The sequence below is a fragment of the Sprattus sprattus genome, assembly GCF_963457725.1.
Source record: "Sprattus sprattus genome assembly, chromosome: 3".
NCBI classification, from domain to species: domain Eukaryota; kingdom Metazoa; phylum Chordata; class Actinopteri; order Clupeiformes; family Clupeidae; genus Sprattus; species Sprattus sprattus.
In genome coordinates, this window is record NC_137922.1 from 13,865,058 (window position 1) to 13,872,423 (window position 7,366).

The window sequence follows — 7,366 nt, forward strand, 5'->3', positions numbered from 1 at the left end:
TGCTCACATTTTGTAAATAATTTACAAATGATTAAGCAAGCAAGTTTCAATGAGTTAGTAATGCTTCATAATATCCTTTATAAGGTATGTGCTGATGGTCTGCTCACCATTTATGAGTCATCATGAATAATCTTTGTCATGCATAAGCTATCGTCCAATTCATACGTGAAATAATATATGTGAGCACATGTAACACCTTAGTTTATGCTTAATATAGGTTTTTAGAAACCATTTACTTACCATTAGTAACGTGTTTCGCATGGGTTGATATGAAGTGGGCACTGTCTATACTTTATAAGCATTTACAAATGGCCAGTAACTGAGGAACATACTATAGAAACCATTTACTAACCATTAGTAAAGTGTTTTGCATGGGTTAATATAAAGTTGCCACTGTCTATACTTTATAAGCATTTACAAAAGGCCCGTTACTGAGGAACATACACTATAGAAACCATTTACTTATCATTAGTAAAGTGTTATGCATGGGTTGATATAAAGTTGAGACTGTCTATACTTTATAAGCATTTACAAAAGGCCCGTTACTGAGGAACATACACTATAGAAACCATTTACTTATCATTAGTAAAGTGTTATGCATGGGTTGATATAAAGTTGAGACTGTCTATACTTTATAAGCATTTACAAATGGCCTGTTACTGAGGGACATACCATTAGTCAACACTTCTGCTGCAACAACTCCAAAAATGACCTCAAACGTTAGGTTGTTAAACATATCAATGGCAAAAACACACAACACAGCATCGAGGGAATGGAAATTGAAAAACATTTATTTAAAAAACTACACTAACAATAAATTCACATTTAAACATGCATTCTAATATGCTTAACACAACAGCAACAATGGAACTTTAAATAAGGGGATCAGCTAGTTTTTTTTTCATTTATTGCCAAAAGTTTGCCAGACTCTTTATATGCTTTTAATTTGGTTACAATGCTTTCGTCCCCCTCTATGGCATCCTTACACCTCTGTGTAAAACTAGAGAGCTCCTCCGTGGAGGAAGAGTCGGATGACGCGTCGGAGGAATCAGGCCCTGACTTGGATGAAGCGCTCGAGTCGGTTTTCTGCGACTGACTTTTCTTCGCCTCTGGTGGACTGCCCTTGTCCTTTTTTCTTGCTGCTACAAACAGACAATGACAGAGGATGATTAGTGGAAAATATAGGCATGTGGGTGGCACACTAGTAAGTGTGATGGTCTTTGGAAGATAGTTTTCTGAGTTCAAACAAGAACAGGTCGATACAAACGTACGTGAGGAAATGACTAGTATGAAACCACTAGTGTCAATCAACAAAAACACGAAGAGAGTAATGCTAGCAGGAAAATACAATTATGCACTTACATCATCAGTAACGCATACAGCAACACAATGTTAACTTTATGTACTTAGCATTAGAGATTATAAGCACACGGTATTAGACCATGAGGGCACGTATGGGCTGGCACGACAAGGTTTCAAGTTCCCAAGTGTATTGTCAAATATGGCAAATTGACTTACTCATAGCCAGTTGTTCCCTCAGGAAGTCGCTCTCAAATAGTCATGTCTTTCAGCATCTCCTGCTGCCAGTCCAATTTCTGCCTGGCCATCTCCAGCTCATGGCGCAGTCTAGTTGACGTCAATTGGGCATTAGGAGAGAGTGTGGTCCTAGCTAAATGTTTGGGGGAAAGAATACAACTTTTCAATAAAAATGTTCACACCGCTAATTTCCAATAATCAGGTTAATCATATGCAAATTCAGCGAGAAGGGAAATAGTTTTGTTAGTCTAAGGTTACTAGCTACGAAGTGTAACAGGTGGAACCAACCATAGGAAAAAGTTATATTAAATTAAATGTATTATTTAATTAAAGCTTCAAACAATTATTTCACACTGAAACACTTTCCACCCTGTTCATGACAATATTCTTAACACAGATATACCTGTCCTACTCACCGGTGAGTTCTTCTAACTGAAACAAGGCACAATAACCAGAACACAAAATATCATTGCCCCGTACCAACATGCACTAAATCCACTGTGTGTTAATAACACTAGCAACATACATTCATAAATGCAATAAACTTATATACATAAATGCAACAAAAGAACGTTTTGTCCATTAAACACATTACACAATCAAAATTCAATGTTTTTCACATTCACTATGCTGTTCGTTGCACTGTTCTGTTCAACGTTTAGTTCAAAATGGTTGAGCCACGGTCATCAAAGTGTATGGAAATGTTCCCAAGATGCATATTACCGTCCCGGACACTTTGCAGCTCATTGACGATGTGGAGTCACAACGGGGAGGGTATTACTTACCACAACATCAATCTGTAGCGTGGGAGAGGGAGGGAGAGAGAGAGAGAGAGAGCAAGCGTGCTCCACGCACATCAGGGGCTGTAGTGGTGGAAACGGCTAGCTGTCCTCGTTCGTTGGCGTGGTGTAGTCTCCGATGTTGGCGACGAGCTAGTTTCTAAATATTAATACACTTTGCTAGCTAGCGAGGACATTCCGCCTCACACTACAACGTGCTATACTTCTTAGCAGTAACACCGGGCGATCTTCAGAGCTGGTGATGTAAATTCTTGCTTCCTCCACACGACCACTCTACCGTAGTTCATCTGTAACATCCGTAACACGGACACTAACAGACCTAACAAACTTCGAGCTAAACTTGCAATTAACTGACTTATCCTACCGTCACTCTTTCTCAATCACATGTGAGCTATCCGGGCGCCGCCATCTTCTCTCTTACATTCTCCGTTTGCCCCTTGTCCCGCCCTCTCCGCTCTCTCCATTGGCCCCTGCGATAACTTTGGGATATCAATCTCTGTTCCACACCCAATAGCACCACAGAACTTGACCATAGGTCCAGCCAATCAGTGACTGGAAAGTTGGTGCACTGGCCAATGGAGTGAGCGGAGAGGGCGGGACAAGGGGCAGACGGAGAATGTTAAGAGAGAAGATGGCGGCGCCCGGATAGCTCACATGTGATTGAGAAAGAGTGACGGTAGGATAAGTCAGTTAATTGCAAGTTTAACTCCAAGTTTGTAAGGTCTGTTAGTGTCCGTGTTACGGATGAACTACGGTAGAGTGGCCGTGTGGAGGAAGCAAGAATTCACATCACCAGCTCTGAAGATCGCCCGGTGTTACTGCTAAGAAGTATAGCACGTTGTAGTGTGAGGTGGAATGTCCTCGCTAGCTAGCAAAGTGTATTAATATTTAGAAACTAGCTCGTCGCCAACATCGGAGACTACACCACGCCAACGAACGAGGACAGCTAGCCGTTTCCACCACTACAGCCCCTGATGTGCGTGGAGCACACTTGCTATCTCTCTCTCTCTCTCTCTCTCTCCCTCCCTCCCTCCCTCTCCCACGCTACTGATTGATGTTGTTGAGCTGCAAAGTGTCCGGGACGGTAATATGCATCTTGGGAACAGTGTTGCCAACTTTTCTGTGAGGAAAGTAGCCGTAAGCTCTCTGAAAAGTCGGCAGAAGTCGCTAGATGACGTAATCAACTAATTTGCATAATATGTAAATAAGCTGCGGATGCGCACAATATGCAATTCTGACGGGGTAACACTAATATTTTTCCCGCGAATACAAAGTTCTAATATGTTGCTGTTATTTCGTCAGACTGCGCTATGTGAGTGGAGAGGAGACCATGACAGCCCTCGCTGTTCTCAGCTCTCGTGAGATCAGTTGTAACATGAACTGCAGAACAGGATATGTGAGATGCTTTTTCAGTGCTTTGTCAACACAAAAATCCACCAAATGACCCCAAAAAAAGTCACTAGATTTGTCGCTAGTCGCTTTTTGCTAAAAAAGTCGCCAAGGGGGTCTGAAAAGTCGCCAGATATAGAGACAAAGTCGCTAAGTTGGCAACACTGCTTGGGAACATTTCCATACACTTTGATGACCGTGGCTCAACCATTTTGAACTAAACGTTGAACAGAACAGTGCAACGAACAGCATAGTGAATGTGAAAAACATTGAATTTTGATTGGGTAATGTGTTTAATGGACAAAACGTTCTTTTGTTGCATTTATGTATATAAGTTTATTGCATTTATGAATGTATGTTGCTAGTGTTATTAACACACAGTGGATTTAGTGCATGTTGGTACGGGGCAATGCTATTTTGTGTTCTGGTTATTGTGCCTTTTGTTTCAGTTAGAAGAACTCACCGGTGAGTAGGACAGGTATCTGTGTTAAGAATATTGTCATGAACAGGGTGGAAAGTGTTTCAGTGTGAAATAATTGTTTGAAGCTTTAATTAAATAATACATTTCATTTAATATAACTCTTTCCTATGGTTGGTTCCACCTGTTACACTTAGTAGCTAGTAACCTTAGACTAACAAAACTATTTCCCTTCTCGCTGAATTTGCATATGATTAACCTGATTATTGGAAATTAGCGGTGTGAACATTTTTATTGAAAAGTTGTATTCTTTCCCCCAAACATTTAGCTAGGACCACACTCGCTCCTAATGCCCAATTGACGTCAACTAGACTGCGCCATGAGCTGGAGATGGCCAGGCAGAAATTGGACTGGCAGCAGGAGATGCTGAAAGACATGACTATTTGAGAGCGACTTCCTGAGGGAACAACTGGCTATGAGTAAGTCAATTTGCCATATTTGACAATACACTTGGGAACTTGAAACCTTTTCGTGCCAGCCCATACGTGCCCTCATGGTCTAATACCGTGTGCTTATAATCTCTAATGCTAAGTACATAAAGTTAACATTGTGTTGCCGTATGCGTTACTGATGATGTAAGTGCATAATTGTATTTTCCTGCTAGCATTACTCTCTTCGTGTTTTTGTTGATTGACACTAGTGGTTTCATACTAGTCATTTCCTCACGTACGTTTGCATCGACCTGTTCTAGTTTGAACTCAGAAAACTATCTTCCAAAGACCATCACACTTACTAGTGTGCCACCCACATGCCTATATTTTCCACTTATCATCCTCTGTCATTGTCTGTTTGTAGCAGCAAGAAAAAAGGACAAGGGCAGTCCACCAGAGGCGAAGAAAAGTCAGTCGCAGAAAACCGACTCAAGCGCTTCATCCAAGTCAGGGCCTGATTCCTCCGACGCGTCATCCGACTCTTCTTCCGACTCTTCCTCCACGGAGGAGCTCTCTAGTTTTACACAGAGGTGTAAGGATGCCATAGAGGGGGACGAAAGCATTGTAACCAAATTAAAAGCATATAAAGAGTCTGGCAAACTTTTGGCAATAAATAAAAAAAAAAACTAGCTGATCCCCTTATTTAAAGTTCCATTGTTGCTGTTGTGTTTAGCATATTAGAATGCATGTTTAAATGTGAATTTATTGTTAGTGTAGTTTTTTAAATAAATGTTTTCCAATTTTCCATTCCCTCGATGCTGTGTTGTGTGTTTTTGCCATTGATATGTTTAACCATCTAAAGTTTGAGGTCATTTTTGGAGTTGTTGCTGCAGAAGTGTTGACTAATGGTATGTCCCTCAGTAACAGGCCATTTGTAAATGCTTATAAAGTATAGACAGTCTCAACTTTATATCAACCCATGCATAACACTTTACTAATGATAAGTAAATGGTTTCTATAGTGTATGTTCCTCAGTAACGGGCCTTTTGTAAATGCTTATAAAGTATAGACAGTGGCAACTTTATATTAACCCATGCAAAACACTTTATTAATGGTTAGTAAATGGTTTCTATAGTATGTTCCTCAGTTACTGGCCATTTGTAAATGCGTATAAAGTATAGACAGTGCCCACTTCATATCAACCCATGCGAAACACGTTACTAATGGTAAGTAAATGGTTTCTAAAAACCTATATTAAGCATAAGCTAAGGTGTTACATGTGCTCACATATATTATTTCACGTATGAATTGGACGATAGCTTATGCATGACAAAGATTATTCATGATGACTCATAAATGGTGAGCAGACCATCAGCACATACCTTATAAAGGCTATTATGAAGCATTACTAACTCATTGAAACTTGCTTGCTTAATCATTTGTAAATTATTTACAAAATGTGAGCAGACCATTATTATATACCTTATTGATGATCTTATAAATAATTAGAAAATGGTTTGAAAAATGTTCATACACACATGACTACTCGTTTACAAATAGCTTACTAATGTCCTTATAAATGATCTTTTAGATCATTAGAAAATAATTTGAAACATGTTCATAAACACATCTGTACTCATTTCAAAACAGCTTACTCATGTCCTTATATATGATATTATAGATCATTAGAAAAGCATTTGAAAAATGTTTGTAAATACATTAATACTCATTTATAAACTGCTAACTAATGTCCTTATAAAAAACTCTTATAGATCATTAGAAAACAGGTTCATAAATACATTACTACTCATTTACAAATACATTACTAAGGTTTGTAAATGTTGGGGTAACGATTTGTAAATGATAAACAAACTATGAACAAATGCTTCATAAATGGTTTATTACGGAGGGTTATTATAAAGTGTTACCGAAACATCTCCTACACCAAACAGCAAGACTACCTATAACAGCTGATACAGAGCATCACTTGACTAGTTGTTTGGACTGTCTCTCTCACACACACACACACACACACACACACACACACACACAAATACACAGTCATAGCAGTTGCATACACACTTGCATGTCACACTCTCCTTCTTATATTCACGTACACACATGCTATCATACCAGCTGCTTATGCTCACTCACACACACGCCAGTGACAGTGGGTGCTTTTCAACACAGGGGAAGTTGAGCTGATTTTCATATAGCAAAAATACATAAACGGATGTACTGACCCCAAAATAAAAAAAATGTATGCACTAAAATGAAACTTAGAAAGCTCATTTTAGTTAAATAGCTAGCATTGCATTCTCTGTAAGATAGGTAGCCAGCTAGTCACTCACCCCCCCACACACACCTAACAGTTTACTTGCAAAACAAACATAGCCTTCCAAATTCAGAAGTCTGCATTAAAAATTTCACTGAAGTTTCTTTTATTTTTTTTAAGTTGCACAGTAAATGAAGAGAAAAACACCCAACTGTCTGCATCCCGTTAATATTATGGTTAACTACACTGCCAACCTCTCTCTGTATTTGAACTGTTTATCAGCTAAAACCTGCCATAATACTTTCTCCAGCCCCTTTGTGAAGTCTTCTGGGCATTCAGAGATGCCGTGCGTCCCAAAGTTACAAAAACGTATTTATTAATGCTGTCAAACGATTAAAATATTTAATCGTGAATAATCACATTTTTGTCATAGTTAACTCAAAACCAATCGCGATTAATCGCAAATTTGTATCTATTCTAAATGTCCCTTCAATCATTTTTTTCCATCATTTTTATT